The sequence below is a fragment of the Equus przewalskii genome, chromosome 7, assembly GCF_037783145.1.
Source record: "Equus przewalskii isolate Varuska chromosome 7, EquPr2, whole genome shotgun sequence".
In the NCBI taxonomy this organism is placed as follows: domain Eukaryota; kingdom Metazoa; phylum Chordata; class Mammalia; order Perissodactyla; family Equidae; genus Equus; species Equus przewalskii.
Window position 1 is genome coordinate 71,279,144 of NC_091837.1, and position 24,384 is coordinate 71,303,527.

Sequence of the window (24,384 nt, forward strand, 5' to 3'; positions counted from 1 at the left end):
GGACAATCCTAATGACCTCATTTTAACTGAATCATCTCTGTGAAGACTGTCTCTGAAGACGGTCACAGTCTGAGGTGTTGGAATTAGGAGCTCAACATATGAGTTTTTGACGGATACTCTTCAGTCCATAATGTAGTCTATGGAGCAAGTGCTATGGCCACATGGAAGATGGAGTATCTGATGCTTTGTGGCTGCATGTTGAGGGTGATCAGGGAAGACCTTACATATATGAGGTGGGGATTGGTGGGCTCTTGGAAATGAGCTTTTCCTTTCCTTTAGTTCAATAAGCAGCCAGCTGTTCTCAGTACAGGTAGAACTAAATGCAGATATTGAGGGACCTGCTACATTTGAAGGTGTTCTGAGGTAAAGGTGTAGCAAGACCCTCGTGTTTTTGAGTGGCTTAGCAGAAGCTGCCTTACCCCTTGGTATGCAGAGTTGATAGTCAAGGAGGTGATGATCAACTTGTGAAGGGAGCCCAGAGTAGACAGGAAACTGGTGGTAGAGGCAGGAATGGATAACAGCCCCGTAAAATCAAATTACTTTCAAGAAATTTGTTTACACTGGTGATGAGGTTTCAACCTAAAGGGCCAAGTGTTTTTTGTTGGAGTCCTGGTTTAGCCCAGGGTGTCTTTGAAGTTGGAAGACTTTCTGGACCCACCACCTTTTGAGGATTTGAACTTTGGGAGCCATGGATGGTTGTAGGGATGTGGACCTAAAGAAGGTGCCCTGGAGGCCAAGTGCAGGGCCTATGAAGGGGCTTGGACCAGCTGAAGCATTGCAGCAGAGTGGACAAGTGTCCCTGGGGCTGTGTACAGGGGACAAATGACTGAGATGTGTACAGAGTGGATAAGTGCCCAAGGTTTCCAAGACAAGACAATGCGGCAAGGAGAGGCAACAGTAGAGGTGGAGATAGGACTCCAATGATCTCTATAGGTCTTTGGCAGTGGACTGTTGCTTCTGGGAGGAAGTAAGCCCCTTGATTTGTTAGAAGAGGTTTAAGGGGTGTGGGAAAGTCCCAAGAGAAAGATGAGTGCTTAAATAATTAACTGGAAAAAGAAAAAAGATGTGACTGTCCTTGTACCTTGAGTTGATGGAGGCCATTCCATGGGTTACAGAGTGGGAACATATGACTTGGAGTTGGAAGAACGAGTTGGAGATTTGTAGGAAGGCGAAGTTAAAGGGTGACATTCGTGGCAGACAAAAGAGCAACTGCAAAGACCTAAAAGAATCTGGTCTGTTAGAGAAGTGACTGTTGGTGCCGGCTGTAGGGTTTATGTGGGAGAAAGAGAAAGGGATAAAGCTGGAAAGGTAGAGCAATTGGGCACAAAAGTTTCAGGGCTAAGCTAAGGAATCTGGATTTTATCAGATAGGTAATGGGAAGATTTGATGATGGGAGCTATGTTTCTCTAGCTGCAGGGCTAGGGAGAATGGGGAGAGGTACTGGAAGGTGACATAGCCCCTGCTGTGAGGCTAGTCATCTCTATAATGGGGTCTGTGACGTGGGTGGGGCTGTGGCATATGATCCACTAGGCTGTTGGGAAAATAGTAGAATTCCTATTTTATTTTACTTGTTATCTAAAAAGCAAATAAAACATTTGCTGGTATTATCTATGGAGCGACACTGGACCCTCATCTCACTTGGTCTATATGGTGTGCGGTCACGTGCCTTGTAGGACTCGAAGTACCCTGAAGCATGAGTGGAGGCTTTACCAGATGGGAGTACTGACAGTGGGGACCCACTCCCTTGCTTGTTTCTAATGTGCATACACTGTCTGATTAAATGGGTTTACTGATTATATTTCTTAGCTATATCTCAGTTAACCTGCACAAAATGGACAAATAGCTTAAGAAAGTTCTGAAATGAAACTGTGGGTTTAAAGTGGCACTGATAATGCAAACAACATGCAATGCATGGGCAGATGGTAGAGCCAACACTTCTACTTTTAGTGCAAGATCTTTATAAGATACAACATGAGGTAAAAATAGTGACAATGTAATCATCCAATAAGATGTTGGCCCAAAAAATTGAAATCAAGAAAATTATTTAAAATATGAATTTATGTCACTGTTGCTAATGTCAAAAGTTACCCTAAATACATATTGGCCAATAATGTACTCAACAAGATATTTAGTAGAAACATTATTTGTTTCTTTATTGTATCTTTAAAAAATATCCTTTTTTGGTGTGTTTTATAATATACATATTATTAGAACTATGGTATACGTATGTAACTCACAAATAAGTAAGTATAAGTAATTAGGGAATGCATGTTCAAAATTTTTACTGAATGGATTTTCAATTACAAAATTTTGGAGTTTACTGTTTTAGGTAATGAGAAAGTGAAATAAATGCATAGACTGCCTATAGATTCCTGATTGCTCTCGGATGTCCTACGAGTGTTTTTCCATGCTTTACTAATACTCATGTGAGGATTATTAGTCCACTCTAATCTCCCTGCTTTGGACACCCTAGGATGCCCAGCATGGCCTGAAAATACAGGTACAGAAATTCTTTTCCATAACCTCCTCCCCTCCAAGAGGGGTCTAGTGGTTTTCTTGGGCTGAAGCATTGTGGGAAGTATCTTCAAAGCAGTCAAATTACGTAGCTTCAGAAGACTTGAGGCACAGGCAGAACTTGGCTGCATCTCAATAGACCTGGGCAGTTAGGGATCTCCTGGGTGCAGGCTAAGTGATGTTCCTGTCCACCACGGACAGTAACTCCGTGGGTGTTTCTGGCCCAAGTGGCCAGAGTCAGGTCTTGGGCTCAGCCTGGGTTCAGGGCACTTGGATGTTGTCCCTCCCAGCAGTTTCTCTCTCTGTCTGCTGACTCGGACTTTCTAGAGAGGACTTCTAGGAACAAGGGTGAAGCCTCCGGATTTTGACCTAGAGCCTCTTCTAGTTGGCTTCTTCCTACTCTAGTTGGTTCCAAACCAAACCTTCTTTATTCTTCCAACATGCAAAATCCCACTTTCTTTCTATCACATGATCCTTGGTGAAGTATAGAGGAGCATAATGGCCCAACAGACAGATCTCCAAATCATCAGCAACACGTAACTTGTTTCCCTTCCTCAGGGTGAGAAAGTTTCAGTTTTTGGAAACACGATGCCATCCTTACACAGGGCGTAGGAGGAAGGGAGGGAGGAAAGATGTTTTCATTCTTTCCTTTGGAGTAAACACCAAATCCCAGCCCAAAGCTGGATCAAATGGCTTTTTCTAATGTGGAAAGAAAATAAGAAAGAGTAAAGTAAGATGCATCTTATAGGAAAAACACAATTAAAAAACTCAATATACTTTTAATTTGAATTCTAGCAGATAGCCCTTCCCAATGACCCCTGGCCTCTGCCTGTTTCCTCTTCTTCTGCTCTTGCTTGCAATGGTGATATGGCCTACAGAGTCAGCCAAAATGCAGCTGGAGGCTAAGTCCTCCTTGGTACTCTGCCCTGCCTTCTCTTCCAGATAGAAGAGGGTGTGCCTTGGCACTCAGGCTGCTAGGTCTGTTCTGCGCTCCAACCTACTCCAGCAACAATCTGCATTAGTTCAGACTCTTGGTTGCAAGTAACAGAAACCAACTGTAGTTGCTTTTGGCCCAATAGAAAATTTGTTGGCTCACCTAACGGAAGAGTCCAAAGAGTGGAGCCAGACTCCTATGCAGCTGGACTTTGGGGTACATCAAGACTGAGCTCTCCTTCTCTTGGCTGTGCTTGAACCCTCTGTGGCTTCTTTCTCACAAAGCTTTTCTCTCAGAGCTCTCCAAGCCCGTATCATAATTTCAGCTCACAGTCCCAGACAAAGAAAGACGTCTCTCCAAGAATACAGATATCAAGTCACATGGAGGGAATTTGGATTGGTGTTGCTGTGGTCACCTGCCCATTCTAGAACCCATCACTGTGGTCAGGAGAATGGGAAGTTCTGACTGGCCAGATCTGGTTATACGCCTTCCCTGTGGCTGAAGATGGTTGTGTTGGTCGTGTGCAACCACCACAATGGATTTCCCATAGGAAAGAGAGGTTTTGTAATTAGAAAAAGGAATACTAGCTAGGCCAAAACAAGAGCGGTCTGCTAGAAACCCCAAATAGGGACCACTTGTGCTGCTCTTTGTTACCAGGCTACAAAGCGGTAAAGCCATGTTAATAACAACAATACTGTGAAGTATAAGAATCATGTACCAGGCATTTTGCCAAGTGCTTTATGCATCCCCACATTTAATCCTACAGCAATCCTAGGAGGTACGTAGTAGAGCGGTCCATTTCACAGTGAGAAAATGGAGATGAGTGGCTTAGCCAATGTCACACACTAGTACTCACTGTCTTACAGAGATTTGAGTAAAATAGTTGCAGTTTACTCTTTTTGCCTCCTCTTGCTCTTCTTTCTTCTCCTCTTCCTTGGTAGTGGTGTTATTATTATTTATTGTCTTCTCCTTAGTCTCAGGCATGAGTTGGAGGAGGCTGGACTTGGCTTGGAGACGTGTTCAGAGATAGACACCATGTGTTCTCTAAATCAACTCTTCCCTCGAACCCTTTCCTCAGCACCTTACACTCCTTCTTTAGGATAAGTTGTTACTGTGGGGCTCCTTGGTGACTTTGGGGTGAACACGGCTGTGGTTCTCAAGGGGACACCCTAGTCCCACTAGCTCCCACTCCTCTGTAGACTTACACTGCAGTGCTTTCTGGGCTCTGTTCTCAGTCCCGTTACTCTTGGGCTATTGTATACTTTTCTCATCATCTCCTCTTCCAGATGGGGAACTGGTGTCTAGAGAGAGGAAGTGACTTGCCCCAGGTCACACAGCTGGTTTGTGGCAATGTTGGACTTGACTTTGTCTAGTCCACTGTTACCTTCTCCATTCTCTGTGCATAGAGGATGCATCCCAGCCCTGCAGTAAGGCCCAGGAGTGAGCCCCTCCCCCCATATGTCATATTCTAATATCAAGTCCTCTGGACTTAGAATCAAAACACTCATATCTCAAGCCTGGGTTCAATACTGCTTACTGAGAGCCTTTGAATAAGTCCTTTTACTTTTCAGAGCCTCACGTTTCCCTCACCTAACCACTGGGGTAGTAATATCAGCTCTATCTACCTTAATATCTTATTGAAAGGGTAAAATCAGGTGAAATAGATGAACAGAGTTTGAAAGCTGTACTGCTGTACTGGACTCTATAAATGTTTCGTAGTATTTTAGTGTAACTCACTGTAAATCTTCAATAAATGTTTCTTATTAAATGGTTGAATGCAGGAGTGCTTCTTTCTGAAACAGCTCCTGAGCCCTGGGGTGCTATACAAATGGTATTTTCTCTGGATTTTGGTTGATAATGGTTATTCACTTGTCATTCGCAGATGGTAGTTCCAAAATGATATTTAAGTTTTCTTTCTGCAGTCCCAAGAAAGGTTACTGGGTATTTGATCAAAAAGGCACATGCAATCCATCACAATGGGGCCAATACATTTTATAGACCTTTCTTGATTAAAAAGGTTAAAGCATTTGGGAATCTGTGTGAGTCGATGCAGAGCTGTGCCCTGCTGGTGACACGACAACGAGAGCAACTGAATGAGCAAAATCTAATCTGTTCTTGGGCAGAAAGAGCTAAAACAAAATTCACTTTGTGTGTCCTTTCGGTTTTTGTGTGTCACTAAAAGCGGTGCATCTTTAAAGGGCATCGAGAGAACCCAGCTCAGGTTCAAGTCCTCTCTTGTCCCGTGCTTAGGCCTTTGTCAGTTCAGGTCTTCGTTATCACCGTCAGAGACTTTAGAATCATTTCCTCCAACTGGTCCCTCTTCCTCTTCCCAGCTTTGCTTCCAAATTCTTACTGCACACTTTCATCATTTTCAAATTCTGCTCTCATCACACCATTCCATGTTTGAGAATCTTCAGTGGCTTGAAATTGTTTAAACACCTTAATCTAGTGTTTGATGAATTCCAGTGTCTGCTTCAATTTACCTTTCCAATACTTTCTCCATTTATCTTCTTTATGAATCCTCAAATCCAGAGTAACCTGGTCTGTTCTCTGAGCTGCAGATGCTCCACATCCTTTCGTGGACCTTTGCTAGACCTATTCCCCCTGCCCCGGGTGAGTACCCCGCCCCCTCCCCCCAGCTTCACCTCCATCGGCTCCTATACATCCTTAGAGATCTTCAAATTCTCCCTCCTCTCTGGAACCATTATAACAGCTACAGCTTATAGAGATTTCTCTTTTCTCTGAACTCCTATGGCACCCACTCTCTTCTATCGCAACTGCCCATTTACTTATCCACCTGTCTCTTCAACTTAAAAGGATTTTTCCATCAATTCTATAAAGTCTTTGATGTTGGGACTGTGTCTTCTACTACTTAGTTTCCTCCAAAGCAATTTATTCATTCAATGAATAAAAACTTGTGTTAGTCAGGACTCTACTGGGTAAAAGTAAGAGAAATCCAGCTTAAGGTAGCATAAGAGCAAGAAAAGAAAAACAAAGAAAAAAAGAAAGGAAAGGTGGCAGAGAAATCAGGTCTTTGTGGTGGCAGAACAGCTATTCGAAGCTACAGGTTCACGTCTTCCCAGCTTAGCAAACTTTTAGGGAAAGGTACCTGTGTGTATGTCTCCCCACATCCATAAACTAACTCAGGCAAGGGCCTCATTGGACCTGCTTGGATCAGTCATTCTTCTTGGCCATTCATTTGCTGTAGGTGTGAGCTGCTATGATTGACTTAGCCTGAGTCACATGCCCTACTTTGTGACTGCGCATAGTCTTGAGCTAGGGCACTGTTATCTGACAACCTCACCATGACCAGTGGAAATATGGGAAGAGCAGTTCTCCCCCCAAAATAGGAACAGTGGGCAGACAAAAGCACAGAAGTCCTCCACATAGGTCAGGCCAGAACTCTGCATTTGGTAGATACTTGCTAAATATTTCTTGGTTGAATGTCTGATTTTTAACTTCAAATCACTTTTTTGTTGTTGTTGTTGAGGAAGATTGCCTCTGAGCTAACATCTGTTGCCAACCTTCCTCTGTTTTGTACATGGGATGCCACCACAGCGTGGCTTGATGAGTGGTGTGCATGTCTGCACCCGGAATCCAAACCCATGAACCCTGGGCCAAGGAAGCGGAGTGAGCAAACTTAACCACAACACCACTGGGTCAGCCCCAAAATCACTTTTTAATTTGGGGGAAATGCACTCATAGTTAACAATTAATTCAACCCCAGGATTATTGGATGTTTCTGTTAAAACTTTGTGAAGTCCCTGTCAGTAATGTCTTCCTTTTGGTATTGGTTGTTCCTTGGGTGTTACACAAACAGTCTAACCCCACAACCACAAGCTAGCCCTTCAAGCATTAAAGGAACTGTCTTGTGCCCTTTGAATCATCCTACTTTCAGGCTAAACACGCCCATTTAAAAAAACTGCTTCTCACATGACATGTTTTCCAAATGCTTTTCCATGCTCATTGTTCTCTATCATGATCTGGCTGAAATGAGGCCCCTGGAACTGAGCTGAGCAAAATATTTTTGAGGTAATGGGACTCTGTTTCACCTCCCTAGTTCCATACACTATACATTTATTAATTTAGCTGAAGATTTCATGAAGATGTTTTTATAACTATATCATTGTGAATATAGATGAGTAATAGAAATTTTTAAAACAATCAATTAGCAAAAATTATCCAACATTCCTTTCTCCAGTCTTTTAGCTCTTAAGTCTGGTTTGAGGTGCTCAATTGAGGGATCCATCAGGTGACATCTCTCAGTCTTGCTGACTTTCCCAGTAACGCCTCCAGCAGCCTGGCAGGCACAGACACACAGGAGAAGCTCAACATGCAGGTTCCTTAGTCACCTAAGAATATCACCCCAGTACTGGTCTCCTGCAGGCCACTCTGAGTTAATCCACCTGCCCTTCAGAGGCAGGAGCCAGGAATGACCTTCTCACTTAGTTTATGTTTCAGTGGATGTCAGCTCCTCCATGCAGGTTGAGGGACAAACCAGCTGTACCAGCCTACTCGGGCTTCCATAACAAAGTACCACCGACTGGGGGACTTAAACAATGGACATTTATTTTCTCATACTTCCGGAGGCTGGAGTCCAAGGTCAAGGTGTGGGCAGGGTTGGTTTCTTCCAAGGCCTCTCTCCTGGGCTTGTGGATGGCTGTCTTCCCAGGCTGTCTTCACATGGCCTCTCCTGTGCATGTCTGTGTCCTAATCTCATCTTCTTATAAGGCCACCAGTCGTTTTGGATTAGGGCCCCCCCAATGACCTCATTTAACCTCTTTAAAGACCCTCTCTCCAAATGCAATCACATCCTGAGGTGCTGGGGGTTAGGACTTCAGCGTGTGAATTTTAACATGTGAATTCAGTTCATAGCACCAAACAACCAACTGAAGTGGCTGTGTGCGTGTGGGTACCTGCGTGTAGCAGTGGCGGGGAACGGCTGCAGTCACAGGGCAGGAGAGAAGAGGTGGAGGAAGTGGACATCTTAGTGGAGGCTCAGAGTTAAGATTAATCAGCTAAAGCAGGAGTGAGTAGGCAGATGCTGACCATTACAATGCTAGACAGGGGGGTCTGTTCCCCATTCTTATTTCCAAAGAGATCAGGTCAGGGAACCAATGAGAGAGTTTGCACCTCAAAAGAAGCTTTCGAATACTCTGAGTCAACTCAAAGGACTCATTAAGTCGAAGCTCTTATTTAATCTTTTCTTAGTGATCTGGATGATGGACTGGCAAGTGAGCCTGTCGGGTTTGCGGTGACGGTGTGGACATCATTAAATAACATGCAAATCATTAACTGGGAATGTAGACAGGGTGCCCAGACTTTATCATTTTTATTCCTACCCATGGGTAAAGCTGGCAGCGTAAATGCCCTCACCCCTGCCATGAGGAACTGTTCTCAAATGCAAAGTTTGACTCAGCCAGCCAAGTAAAAGAAACTGTAATGGTCTCATTTCTATCTTTTTGAGTAATGATATGCCAGTTTCCCAATAAATTGCATAAAGGTGAAGAAGAAAAATAAGTCTTTGACCTTTCCCATTTATAACCACACTTAGCTATTTCTTCTCATATCTTACGCTGGCCACAGAGCTTTGCATAGTGGAGATTTAATTTCCTGCTGCTGCAGGCATTAAAATGGATGGGCCCTCCCTCCCTCCTTCCCTTTTCCCCTGCAATCTGAAGCTGTCATTTAGAGTTTGGAAAGACCAAGGACCTGAGTGAGGGGCGTTGCGGGTGAAATGCTTCCTTTCTCAGCAGACAGTTCCCACAGCGCAGAGCAATAGGTTCCCGATGGGAAGAACTGTGAATGCTGAGCATGGGGGTTACAGTGGCCATACCCTCTGAGTGATGAATATTGTTTATCCAGATAAATGTACTTATAATTTGTTAGTTTAATTACTGCAGCCTTGCAAAGTCTTGAACCAGTAATTCCTTTCTCAACAAATTAGGGGCCTTAAATAATTCTGTGGGAAGACTAATTCCTCACTCTGGTTTTTGGACATTTCTCTGAAAAATATTTCCAGAACTCAGCTGGGTGCCATTAACAACACGGTCAGTGGTTCTGGTTGCATTGTGACCTAGAAACCCCTTTTGGAGTGGCTTCTGTATTTCTAAGATTGGAACGTAAATCTCCTTTCAGTAATTACCTTCCCCAGATCCTTTTAGGATGTGAGAAAGATTTCATCTTTTCCAAACAACCAGCAGCTTTTGTTCCAAAAGGAGAAAGTAAGGGAGTCCCCCCCCAGCCGGACCCCAGGTCTGAGTCAGAAAGATGGTTCTGGTGAAGACACAGCACTTACTGGAAACGCCAACCGCTTTTCACCCCTGCCTTGTCCCAAGCTTGGACACCGGAAGGTTCAAAGTTTGCATTAGTAAAAAATGTATGCTTTCTCTCCTACTTTCTAATTTCTGCATATTTTCTCTATTTTGCTCATATCTTTCTTTCCCCCAAGTGACAGCTGGCTTAGCTGGCTTTCTGTCAATAGGAAATCTCTGCTAATTGGCATTTCTCTGCTTTGTAAGCAGAATAATAGCTGATATTCATAACGATATTCCAGAGGCTTTGCAAGATCCTGAAGAGTCTCATGAATTCTCAAAAAATGATTGATTTCTGTGCAGGATAATTTTAGTGTCAGGCGTATTTTACCATTTTCTGATTCATTGCAAATTGGATGTCCATGTATAGGATATAACTTTCTATTTACCAGAGTATTTATTAAGTGGAACCCAATACTCTTCTTGGAGAGATGGAAAACAGGACTTTTTTAATGTGGATGCTCCTGGTAGCAGGACAAGGGTCAATCTACTACTTCTTTTATCTTTGGTGCACTTAGTGAGTGCTCAGAGGGTGCTTATTGGATAGTTGAGTGGGGCAGGGGCATGGGTAGCCACAGGCTTGACAAGGGGTCATCCCCTAAGCAGGCCTGAACCAGAGGCCTGAGTATTCTTGTTAAACCTGAAAGGTCAGATAGATGGAACTAGATCAGGCTGCAAAAATGTAGACGTCAGGAAAACTCACCCACAGAATGCAGATCAGAGCAGACAAAAAGATCTAAATCCAGGGGTTTGAAGTGTTGAGAACAATCCAGAAGGTGGAAGTGCCAAGGTGGACCTTGAACCATGCAGCTTTCCACCGTGTGTGGGTGACAATGGGGTCACTATCTGTCACCCGCAGTCGTGTGGGAGCAAAGATCTCAGACCCCTGAGGTCCTATGGAATAGAATGATGCGGACGACTGGTTGCTGAGAATACAGCAAGGCAAACCAGCTGTTTCTTCTCTCTTTGTGATGGATTCTGACTGCAGCAGCCAAACTGATCATGTGTCAGTCGGCTTTGATTGTTGGGAAGGCCAAATCTCTCCATTCATCTTTGTTGCTGTCTGTCTAGTTTCATGCACAAGCAAGATCTAAAGTTGGTGCCATTTGACTCCAGGCTGAACTCTCTTATACTCCGTGGGAAAACAGTTTCCCTTATATATTATTAAGGGTATGTTACATCCCTTAACCTATATGAAGTAACTCTGTCTTTCAGTGCTCTCACTGGGTCAAAGCACCTGTGTAGCAGAGAGGAGATGAGAAAGAGTTCATTATCCCTGTTTTGCATATATAATTCTGTGTAACAAACCACCCCAAAACTGGTGCCCTAAAACAGCAATGATTTATTATTTCTTGTAAGTTTGAGGATTGACTAGAAGTTTTTGTGCTGGTCTCCTCTGAGGTGTCCCATGTGGCTGCATTGAAGTGGTGGATTAGCTGGTTGGAAGATTTAAGCAGGCCACTTTCACATGGCTGGGGCCTGGGTGCTGATTGTCGGCCGGAAGCCTCCTCCGCATGGCTCAGTTCTCTCTCTCTGGTGTCTGCCTCTCCATGTGATACTCTCTCCAGCAGGATAGCTTGGACTTCCTTACTGCATGGCAACTGTATTTCCAGGGTGCGAAGGGAGAAGCTGCCAGAACAAGGCCTTAGCATAGAATTGGCCCTGTGTAACTTCTGTTGGTCTGAGTAAGTCATGGGCTCAGCCTGGATTCAATGGAAAGGGAAATAGTGCCCACTTTTTATGCAGAAGAGCAGCAAATAACATGTGGCCATCTTTGATCTATCTCATCTCCTTTTAAAAAGTGACTGCTTGTCAGCCAAGGGGAGAAACACATTAACGCTTACCTTGTAGGTTGTTGTGAGGATTAAATGAGATGGACGCAAATACAGCATTTAGGGCAGCTAAATACTCTACTTGTCCTGATTTGAGGATCCCCTCTCATGGGTAAGGACTGTTGCCAGGAGTCTGTAATGCATGGGTTGAGCATGTTTCTGTCGAAGTGCTTTAGTTATTCCCAAATGGGGATCAGTGAGATGACGTATGTAAACTACTTAGGACAGTGCCTAGGACATGGTAATCATTCAATAAATGTATGCTATTTCTATTATCCCTATTATTATTGGAGGTCAATGATTCCTAAAAACAAAACAAAACAAACCCCCAAGATTATATGAAACCCACCATCCTGGTTATGAAGAACGTCTCTCCCATAGTAGCTAATTACCTTTGTGTAACAGAATTTCAGAGATGTTTACAATCCCAGAGATAATTTAGACCAATTTCTTGCTTTTACAGAAAGACATTCAAAGTCAAATCTTTGTGACCTGTCTACATCACACAGCTAGTTAGAGAATTAGTTAGTACCAGATCTTAAGACCCCAAGCTTCTAACCAAGGGCTCTCTTCATTGCACCCTTAAGTGTAGAATGTTCCAACTCATTTCCTTTAAAATAAGAATTGGGAATACAAAGTTTTATTCGGTAGGTATAATGCATTTAAATAAACAGTTCAGTTTTATAAATCAGCTGTGTATTTTGGAGGAGAAAGAAAAAAATTGGAAAGATAGAGGACGGAGAAAAATTGTCTAAAGGACAAAGAATTAGAGATGGTAGATACGTACAGAAGGAAAGGAAGAGAGTTAAAAGGTTTGAGATGATTTACTGATAGCTTTTATTAATCTTAAGTGCTGGGATGCGGTAGGGCAGAAACTGGTTCTACCTGTATTCCCAACATTCCTTTCCCCCTTGCCTGGCAGCAGCACCCCTATGACCTTTTTTCGAAAATGTTCCTCTCCAGCTCCAGCCTGGTGGCTCTGATGGTTCTGACAATCACATCACCTTGTTTTCGTGGCCACAAGGATTGGTCCACGGGACACTTCAACCAACTTGGCCAGTTAGAGGCCTTTTCTAGGGTTGATATATACTCTGGGGCAGTAAAAGGAAGGAATCTTGAGCAAGGTTGGCTGGCTTTCTACCATTCATTAGTGAAATCTGGCATAGAGAGAATAGCCATGTCCACTTTCCTTGGAAGATATCTCGGCCATGCCTTCCATCTTCACGTATCCTGCCAATCCTTTATTTGTTATTCTTTTGTTAAGTATTTAATGACATTTGCTATGCACTCGGCACCATAATACAGTCGTAGTTCTTTCACCTCTGGAACCTGGGTCTGATGTGTGAGATAGACAATAAAAAAGTAAACAAACAAATAATTATGAGTGGCGGTAAGAGCCTTGTTGTAGGCTGAATAATGGCCCCCAAAGATATCCGTGTCCTAACCCCTGGTACCTGTGAAGATGTTACCTTACGTGGCACCAGGGGCTTTGCAAGTGTGATTAGTTAAGGCCCTTGAGATGAGGAGATTATTTTGGATTATCTGGGTGGGCCCAATGTCATCACAAGGATCCTTATAAGAGGGAGGCAGGAGGGTCAACTCCAAAGGCGATGTGACAAAGGATGCAGAGACAGAGACTGGAGGATGCTAAGCTGCTGGCTTTGATGACGGAAGGACACCATGGGCCAAGGAACGCAGGTGGGCTCTAGAAACTAGAAAAGGGAAGGACACAGATTCTTCCCTGGAGCTTCCAGAAGAAACCGAGCCCTGCTGACACCTTGACTTTACGATGTCTGACCTCCAGAACTATGAGAGGATAGCATTGTAGTGCAGCATCACTAAGTTTGTGTTAACTGATTGCAGCAGCAATAGGAAACTATCACGAGTCTCAGAGGAAAAGAGTGGGTGCTGTGAAAAGATAATAGGAGGAACCTCATGAAGATTAGGAGGTCAGCGAAGATTTTGGTTCAGAGCTAATGATGGAGAAGGAGCCAGCCTTAGGAAACATGTGTGGTGTTGAGAATTGCATCCAGGGACACAATGACAAAAAAGACCTTAAAAGAGATAGTTCTGTCTGTTACAGTGACCTAAGGAAGACTGGTGGGCAGGAAACAAGAGGAGAGTGGCGTCAGATGATGTGGTTGGTTCACAGATATCCATGTCTGCTCCCCGGTGGTTCATTCTTCCTCCTCCTTGACTCCCTAAGTCCCTCACATCTTCTCATCCAGCTCCAACTACATCCTTGCCCCAAAGCCTTCCATGACCTCAGCAGCTTTACTCATCTCCCCATTTCATCCAAACTGTACTTCCTTCCTCAATTTGGGATCCCTAGATCTCAGAAGATGCCCAGATTTATCCTCCGGGTGGTATCCTCAGATTTTACAAGAATGTTTTAATTTCAATGATAAGTCTAAAATTAATATAAGCTTATGCCATCATTTGCATGCAGCTGCCTGAGTTTCATTTTGAGATTTCAGTGCGTCGGTGGTCCCAATTGAAGGCCAAATGATATGAGCAAGCCATATTAACAAAAGGTCTTGCAGAAGCTTCAAAACCAGCCAAGCCACATAAGCAAAGGTTTTGAAGAAGCTTGAATGGAAAAGAATGGAGGGAAATGAGACGATCAGAGGGCACACAGCAGTATAAGAATCTGAACAGCAGCAGGCAGCACCACGCTGGCTTTGTGAGCAGACGTGTTATGTGCACTCTTTCTTTCTATGTACCTTCTTGTAACACTTCACTAATAGTAAATGGCTTTGAAAATAGGGCAAGGGAGATCTTTTCTCCAGTTTTGCATTTTCTGTTAAGTTGATTGATCTACCAAAATAGTGCATCGGTGGTTAAAAGTGAGGTCATTGAAATAAAGCACAGTAACGAGGACAGTGAACTCAATGACAGTGACTCAAATGATGATTCATCGTGTTCAAAATCAGAAGATTCATACTGATAACAAATACAATAGGATATGCTCAAATATATTTTTCCACTATATGCCCAATAGTATCAATCAAATTTAAGTAGAATATCATCAACTATCATATTAAGTTAATGCTATTTTAAATTTTTTGGTCTTGTATTTTTATTTGTATTTAATTTTTAGATTTGTTTTGATTTTACTGTAAGAGCTGTAAGCATAAGGGGTTTATAACTGATTTCCTGTTTCTACAGATTTAAGTAACTTTACAATAAAATATAATTTAAATCAACACTGGGTATCTGTGAAAAATATTCTTCTTTAAAAGGGATCCATAGCTTATTCAGGTTTGAGATACACTGATTTGCAATGATTACATTGGTACATTTTTTGAATTACTAGTTCTTGAGTTAATAATTCACCTGTGTGAGCTCGTGTGTGCCACCTCTCAAGAAGGCAGAGCTCTCTCAGGGTAGAGAAAGGTCACGTCTTGAGTTTTCTGAGAATCCATAGGCCCAATGGCAGGGCTGGGCACGCAGGAGGTGCCCAGTGAACTTGGGGAATGTAACAATAATGCCTTTCTATTTGCTGTATTTCTGATGCTTTAACGTCTGGGGCTTTGCTGACCCCGGAGAGAGTGCTCCTTGCAGGGTTAGACAACTCTTAGAGATAGCCAACAACTCGCCTTCAGCAGCCTTTCCCAAGTGAATTGAACAAGGGAGAGGCCATCTCTGTGGCTCTTACACTCTACCTGCTTACACCTGACACCTAATCGGTGTATTTGTGTGTCTCCACTGCGTGAACGTGAAGTCCTTCCGAGCTGGGACTGAGGCTGAGCCATCCATGCTTCCAGTGCTGAGTGTGTGACCATGAACTGGGTTTTTTTTTTTTTTTAATTGGTTTACTCATTATTATTATTATTTTTTTTTTGCACAAAACAAATCACCTCAGAGATTCCTCTTGCAACTCTTTCCTTATCAGTTTCAAGTTTTTGCTAATGGAACTGATGGCCCCAATTAACAATAGCACTGTGTTGAAAACACCTCGCCTAATTGTGAATTCTTCTTCCACCCCAGGTCCCTTCTTCTTTCCCTAAGGCCTGTGTGTCAGGCTCTATCTGAGTACTGACTGCTCTCAGGACTCAGCTCAAGCCCCACCTCCTCCTAGAAGCCCACTCTGACCTCTCCAGCCCACCATGAGCTCCCTCCTGTTTGAGCTCAAGCACTCTCTGACTTATCTTCCCTTCAACACTCCCCGACAACTAGCGTTTGTCTCCACTGCAGGGTTTCCACAAGTGTTTATTGATCACCAAACTGCTTTCTTCCTCCCCCTCCCTCCCCTAGCCCCCGGGCTGGCCAGGGCAGCTCCAGCTCACCTGGGTGCAAGGCTTGAAATGATGGAAGCAGAGCTGCACAAGTGGAAACAAATTGATTGCACAGGAAGCATCTTACGGTTTTAATTTTCAAAAATCTGTCTTGTTGAAAAAGTGTCTCGCAGCTTCCTCTGGTCACGGATCACACTGATTTGTGTTTACTCTTTAGGATTTCCAGATCCTGCTGGAGCTAATAGAGTTGGTTCACAAGCATATTTGTCAGAAACAAGAACCTCTCAAATCAAGATCTTGCTCTGTGTAAGTAATGTCATCTATCAGCCTCCCGGTTGCTTCCCTCAAGACTTCCCACAGGGTATTAGGTTCATCACCCCAGCAACACGGAAGCTTCAAACTGTCCTTTGGGCTCCATGGACGTCTCCTGCAGTTAATAGGTATAGGGAGACCAGATATGAGCTCTGATGATGCCAAAAGGAAGATTCTTTCTGCAGAGCAGGCTGCCTACAGCGTGTATGCCAAAGCTCCTCTCTGATGAATTTCAGCAATCAGAGCCTCTGTGCAACTGCACCCGAAAAGGTTAATTACGGTACAAATCTAATCTGTCACTCTGCTTAAATCCAATAGCTCCCCTTTGCCACATGATTTGGTTCAGTTTTCCTTTTAATTTTTTAAGTCAAATTTTTAAAGAAAATTTTACCAAAGTTCTCCCAACAGTAACCCTTGCAAAGTTAGAGTATAATGTCACAAATCAGTTATTGACATCCTGCAGAAGGAGCGGGGTGCCCCAGTGGAAGAAGAGTGGGTGCTCCTCCTTACTGCTGGGTCGGGTGGGAGTTCTGGCCTCTGTGTAGTCTCCATTGACACCATGAAGGCAGGTTTGTTACTCCCCAATGGGCAATGAAGTCCCAGATCCCACCCACCCTCCCTGACACCTCCCTGGTGTGGAGGCTGGGGGCCTGGTGACAGCCTGGCGGAGGCGGAATCTAGGTTCCTTACTGGGCCTTTGCTGGTGTGGGTGGCCGTGGGGCCACAGCTTTCTCTAGGGCATTTGCCTGGAGTAGAGCTGGTATTATCTCAGAGTTTTCTGTCTTTCTGGGCTGCCCTTTTCCTGGTCCTTTGGCTACAGAGAGCAGGATTTTGCTGGGGCTTTTTTGGTCTGTGCTCCATGGCATTTCTGAGTTGCCAGGTACATCAGTAAAAAATCCACTGAACGCATCACTGTGTCAGTCCTGGGGTCCGGAGGTCCCTTCTTGGTCTGCCTTCTTCTTCCCACTTTTCAGAGTCTTATAATATCCAGGTTTTTCAGGTGAACTTAGCAGGAGGAACAGGAAAAAGTATAAGTAGTCCATCTTTTTGGACGCAGAAGATCCCAGGTGTCTTTTTCAAACCTGTAACGCTGTGATCCATCCCCTGCTGGCCTCTCCAGCACTCTTGCCACACCCTGCTTCATGCCTGATGCTCAAACAGCAGCTACGTGCAAAACAGCCCTGCCCTTGCTCCTGCCATTCCCTTCGTCCGCTCTATCACTACAAAAAACAACATAGCACTTACGTGCCAGGCACTTGATACGTAGTAATTATGAATTAAGTACTATGATTACAGGAATGAAGAAACTGAGGTCCAAAGAGATTAAGTAATTCACTTCAGGTCACCCAGCAAACTGCAGAGCCGGCATCTGAACTGAAGCAGCCTGGTTCTGAAACCATGTCCCTAGCTGCTCACTTCCCTCTGCCACCTCCCTGCCAGTTCCGGTTGTGTAACTTGAGTGCGCATCAGAATTCCCTTGAGGGCTTGAAAACACAGACTGCTGATCCACCCCGAGAAATTCGCCTTCAGTCATTCTGGGGTGGGGCCCAAAAATTTGCATTTCTAACAAGTTCCCAGGAGTGCTTATTCTACTTTCTGGGAAGCACACTTGCAAACCACTCGACCTTCCACCCTCTCCTTCACCCCGACTTACCCTGTTCATTGCTACCCAGCCTTTTCGATTCAGCACAGTATTACCACACCTGATCTGACCTCCTCTTCCTTCTTCCTACTCTTGCTTCTTCTCCAGGAGTCCTCAGATAGTCCTCCCAGGTTCCCTTAGCAGTCTCAGCATATCTCAATCATTGTAGTTGCCACATTATATGGCAATTATCTGTTTATATGTCTTGTTTCCATCCCCAGAGAGGTTAGTGCAGGACAAAGTAGTCCCCCCTTATGGATATATTCCAAGACCCTGATGCCTGAAATCACGGATACCACTGAACCCTATATATACTATGTTTTGTCCTGTACATACATATCTATGATAAAGTTTAATTTGTACATTAGGCACAGTAAGAGATTAACAACAATAAGTTATAATGAAATAGAACAATTATAACAATATGATGTAATAAAAGTTACTGTAGGTCTTGGCAACCTCAGCATATGATTTTTTTTCCTTTCCTTATTAAGTCTAGAACTTTCACCTTTTCACTGAAAGGAAGCATTTTACTTGTTCTCTTTGGCGTATCCGAATTGCCAGCATCACTACCTCGCGCTGCAGTGCCATTATTAAGTAAAATAAGGGTTACTTGAATGCAAGCACTACCAGTTGATCTGATAACCGAGATGGCTACCAAGTGACTAACTGAGGCATATACAGCATGGATACCCTGGACAAAGGAAGGATTCACAGCCAGGCAGGATGGAGCTGGAAGGCACCAGATTTCATCACGCTACTCAGAACCACTGGCAATTTAAAACTATGAATAGTTTATCTCTGGAATTTTCCATTTAATATTTTCAGACTGAAGTTGACCTTGGGTAACTGAAACCATGGAAATCGAAACCACGGATAAGGAGGGACTGCTGTATGCCCTTAGAAAAATTTTTTTCTTCTCAGTCTTGATGAATGTCACTACAATTTACCCAGTTATGGAAGCCAGAATGCCGAGAATCATCACTAACTCCTTCCCTCCATGGGTTCCATGTATCAATTCTATTTCTAAAATGTCTCTAGACCCTGTCCTTTTTCTCTTAGTTCCTATTTCCATGCAAGAATTTCACTCCATGTCTTGTTTCATAGACGCTCTTCTCTTCTTCCATATTGCAGTCAGGGTTATTTTTCCAAACCCGATTTGATCATGTCATTTGCAACTCCTCCTCTTGTCTTTAAAACTTTTGAAGTCTCCCCATCGCCGATAGGATAAATGTTATGCTCTGCGGTATGGTCTGTAAGGCTCTCCAGGACCTATCACTCAGTCACTCAACCAGCATCATGTTGTATTTTTCGTCTTTCGCCATATGCTTCATCCACCCTGATCATTCTCTAATTTTAGACATTGTTTTGTGCCACAGGATCTTTGCATGTGCTGTTCTTTCTAAAAGCAGAACATTTACAATTCTATTTACTTTTGAAGAAGCAGGTCCCCCTGCCATCCTCCCTCTTCTGTTTTTCTTGGAGCTGTAGAACTTCTGCAGAGTCAGGAGTGAAGGCTCTTGGGGTTCTTTACCCTGTGTTACACAGCTGAAGGTCCCCATATCGTCCCCGGGGGCCACTGTCAGAGTCTAGGCTTAATGTAGCCTTATATGACCCAGTCCAAGCTTCCTTGAGTTCTTGGTGGAGATGGCAAAAAGAATTGTTTTTGGGCCTGCCTCCTTCTACTTCCTAACATTCTGATCTTTGGCATATGAGCCTCATTCATCAAATTACGGCGATATTATCTACTTGGCAGGAGTCTTGACACTACATGAGCAGATACAGGTGAAAGCCTTTTATAAGCTGTAAATACTGTTTTAGTTATGATAAATATATTCTTCATTCTTTTACGCTTTCCTTTTTATATTTCCCTTCTTCCTCTCTTTCCTCTTTCTTCGTTTTTCTGTATCGTTTCTTTTCTCCGCCTATATTTTTCACGTCTGTTTTCTTCTTCTTTCCATGAGGACTCACGGTCAAATTCATAAGCAATTTTAGCCCCTCTGGGTGCCCTTTAGATGCTGATCCCTTCACTTGCATAAAGTGCCACCAAAGCATCTCATGGTCTTGACAAGGCTTCCATTTCTCCCATTTGTTCAAATTTCTCTTCTGGACACTAACAACTCTTCTTGGCCTGGTGAAGAGTTCTCCAACTTACACGATCTCTTTGTTGGACTTTTTAAAAAGACTTTCTGTGTAACATTGGTCAACTGATTAACCTTTAGGCCTGAAAAAAATGGGAATATCAGAGCAGTAATATTTTCAGCTGTTTTCCAGTGAAGGGTGCATCAATCATAGAAATGTCTTTGACTCCTGTTTGGTTACTGCACCACCAATTGAGTATAACTTTCTGAGTTGAAGGAGATAATGGTTTCTTGGGGTAATAAAGCTGTCAGGAAGAGGGAGACTTTCATCCAACTCCATAAAAAATGCGAAAGCTTTGGGGGGCGGCACAAGGACGTGGAGGAGATGGGAACATCTGGAGAATCTAGAGACCTAAACAGTCTTGTAATTTATGGCCATGAGAGAAATGCAGTGGGCCAGGAGCCTGGAAACCTGGGTTCCATTCTCACCCCATCACTGACTTCCAGAGTGACCTTGGGCAAGTTGCCTGACCTTTCTTTACTTCTTGTCTTCATTCGATAGGCAAGGATAATAATGCTACTTTTGTATTTATCCACTTGCTACCCAAAGAGACTTTTTCTTTCTTTCTCTCTCTTTTGGTAGATAAATGAGACAAACTTTTGAAGCTGTTGCATAAATTCAAGGTCTTATTCTCATCTCATATGTATGTATATATAGAAAGAGGTTTAATTTATTTTATTAGGAATTCATCAGACCTAGGATGCCAAGAAGTTTAATGTTAAGGTCATGCCAATTTTAAAGAGGAAGTTTTATTTCTCTCTTTCAGTGGATAAATGAGGCACCCTTTTAGAAGCTGTTGCATAAATTCAAGGTCTTATTCTTATCATACATACATAGTTTTATTTACTGTGAGCTTCAATTTATTTTACTAGGAATTCATCAGGCCGGGGATGCCAAGAAGTTTAATTTTAAGGCCATGCCAATTTTAAAGAGGAAGAAAGTGAAGCTCAGGGAAATTGGTATTTGCAGAATCAAATTAATCACACTAGTTTTCTCCTGTTTAATCACAGACCCACAGGACAAAAGAGAAACTTTGAAGATATAATCAGAGGACCTTGAAAGAACAGCTACCTGTATTTAATTATTGGTAAGTGGGTCATATTCAGTATGGAATAGCAGCGACATGTCCACCGTCCAGCTGGGTGTCACATAGCATAGTGGAGCAGGGACAGGCTTAGGGCTCAACTCAGGTCCCTCCTCCATGTGAATTTCCCAAGTCACAATGATATCATTTACCTTGGTACTCATATGTCTTACCACTCGTAGAATTTACTGTTTTTTGAAATTGTGTCTGTCACTATAATTTGACTTTTAAGGGATCATTATTACTGTGGTTACAAATTCATTTGTTCATTCCACAAATATTATTATGTGTCCATGAGGTATCAGCTAATATGACGGCCTGGGAGACAAAGTGGTGGGCACGGCAGGTGTGGCTCCTGCCTTCATTGACTGTGGGGCTGGGAGGAGAGACGTCAAAACATTGCCATGTGGGTATCTGATTGAACTGGTGATTAGCGCAAGAAGAGACAGCACCAGGAGCTACGTTGATAGAAGCGGTGATCGTCCCGTAAGTGATTTCACCTGATGTTATTATAGCTCCTCCGTCCCTTTCATCTTCCTTGAGGCCACTCCATCTGCCCCACCAACATCCCTGCCTCACTGTGGTGTATTTTCAAATTTTTATTTAGTTTTCCATTTTTAATTGTGGTAAAGTACGCGTAACATAAAATTTACGATTGTAATCATTTTATGTGTACACTTTTGTAGTGTTAACTACCTTCACATTATTGGGCAACCACTACCTCCATCCATCTCCAGAGCTCTTTTCACCTTGCAAATCTGAAGCTCTATATCCGTTAAACGACAACTCTCCAGTCCCCTCTCCCTGTAGCCCCTGGGAACCACCGTTCTATGTTTAGTCTCTATGAGTTTGACTCTGATAGGTACCGTATATAAGTAGAATCATACGGTATTTGTGTTTTTGTGACTGGCTTATTTCACATATTAAAATGTCCTTAAGGTTCATCCATGTTGTAGCATGTGTTAGAAATTTCCTTCTTTTTAAGGCTGACTAATATTCTGTTGTATGCATATACAATATTTTGCTTACCCATTTTTCTGTCAATGGACACTTGGGTTGCTTCCACTTTTTGGCTATTGTGAATCATGCTGTGTAGGGGAGGAAGAATATTCCTGTCCTCTCTAGGTTCTTCCAGCTGGTCTAAAAATTAAATTGACCTGAGAAAGAATAACAGGAGAAAGTCAAACAAAATTTAATAATGTGTATACAGGGGAGAAACCCAGGAAAACTGAGTAACGTGCCAAAATGGGAAAGCCACCACCTTTATATCACCTTCAGCTAAAGACAAAGGAGGATGTTGAGGGTAGTGATTTGGGACTTCAAAAGAAAGGAGGGCAATTTACACAGAGATGGAAAAGCAAATGTTTGGTAAACAAATGTTTGCTGGACCATGGCCTTGCTGGGTGCCTTCCTGTCTACCACACCTAGAGTTATCTATGGGGATAGCTCCTTCCTGGGCCTTTTATCTTAAATTCTGTTAGGCAGTAAAGGGGAAAGGTTAAAGTTTCTTTCTGAGTCTTTTGTTCTTAAAAATAATCAAGCCAAAGAGACACATTTTGGGGTGGCAAATTCTGATCCCCCACAGCTTCCACGAAGGTGAGTGTACAAATATCTCTTTGAGACCTCGTTTTCAATTCTTTTGTGTATATACCCAGAAGTGGAATTCTCTGTTTAGTTCTTTTGAGGAATGTGTATCTTGTATTTGGTTTTTGTTCTGACTACAGCCACACTGTCTCTGGCCAGTGTCATACCTCGTGGTCAGTGCAGGGCCTGTCTTATCTATATTTGTTTCTTTTTTTTTTTCTCATTTAGGAAGATTGTGCCAAAACCATGGTGTGCTTTTGCTTGTTCTTTTTCCTTTCCTGATCCACTCAGAACTTGTATAAGACCCCCTAAGTCAATCTCTTTAACTAAAGCACATACACATCGTCTTTTCTGGTTCTCAATTCATTGAATCGTAGATCCCTAATCATGGTAGATAAATGACTATAAGATCATCAGTGATAACTTGAATATCAAGGGAAAAAAAGCTCTTTGTTTAGAGTGAATGTAGAAATTTTAAATGTCAAGAAAGTCAGTGCCATCAACCTTAAAAGCCCTTGGAACAGCCACGACCCCCCCTCAGAGTTTCTACAGCCTTCCCTTCCTCTCCAAGCTTCCTTTACTTAGTTCTTTTCCTCAAACTTCAGCATTCAAGATAATGAAAAAGCTGTTTTCGTATTCAACTCTATTGTTTTTCTGTGCTGTTTCATTACCAGTTTCGAAACTTGTTGTTTTGTACTATTTTGCATCACAAACGTGCAGAATTTCAACTACATTTAAGGTCCTTCCCAACCCTGGAATTCGATAATTTTATATTACAGAAAAAATAGGTCTCTTGAGGGCTAACTTGAGAACTTAACCACCGTTGATAACATTTTTTTTCCCTCTGAGGAAATCGTCCTTGAGGCTTGAATTCCAACCAACAGGCTTATAAATAAATACATAGCATGTGATTCTTTTTCAAGCAGGACCATCCAGATTACAAGCTGTTTTCAGTAGTGGACTGTTTTACATACAATCATCTCTTCCAAAGTACCTGTTACAATGCCTTCCGCATGAGAAGTGTTCCGTGGACATTAGTTGAAAGATTGAAAGAGGGAGAGTCCACATTCTCTCTCTGCACAATTCAGATTTGGAGTGTCACAGCTTCTTTTGTCTTGTCTAGCGCAGAAATCAATTTCTACTTGCTTTGTCCTTTGTTAAGCTAGAAGCTGCTGATTCTAAGCGTAATTAGGTTTTTGAAAATTATGAAATGCCAGCCATACAAAAAAGCACAGAGAATTATATACCATATCCCCACCGTTTACACTTAATAGATATTAAGTATTTTGCAATACTTGCTTCAGATAGTTTTTTCTTTAAGAAATAAAATGGTACAGTTAAGCTGTCTTTACATTGACCTCCATTCTTATTCCTTTTCTCTCTTCCCCTCACCAGAGATGACCATCATCTTTAAGTTGGTTTGTTTTATTTTCATGCATAATTTTATATTTTACTACATAATATGTTTTTGTAGACAATATAGGTATTGTTCTGCGCATTAAAAGAGATACTAACAGTAATCTGTATATAGCCTTTTGCAATTTGCTATTTTTATTTAACATCAATTTTGAAGTCTATTTATGTTGATACATATAAATCTAGTTCATAGATATTAACCGTTATATAGAATTCCATCATATCAATAAACCATAGTTTATTTTTCCGTTCTCTCTTGATGGACAGGGTTTTGCAGGAAACAGAAGCTAGGACCAAAGCTCACATGGAGGCCAAAGCTTCTTAAGGAGTTTGGTTCCAGGGAAGCAGGAGTGAAGGAAAGGTACAGTGAGG

The 24,384-nt window shown here is 42.6% G+C and overlaps 1 long non-coding RNA gene across 1 annotated transcript; it reads left to right on the plus strand.

Annotated features, from left to right (window-relative positions):
* The first annotated feature begins 1,201 nt into the window (after nt 1–1,201).
* Nucleotides 1,202–24,384, plus strand: LOC139084563 (uncharacterized). Its single transcript, XR_011542048.1, has 4 exons — nt 1,202–1,308; nt 16,050–16,138; nt 20,939–21,015; nt 24,280–24,384. It is a non-coding gene; the product is annotated as an uncharacterized lncRNA (long non-coding RNA).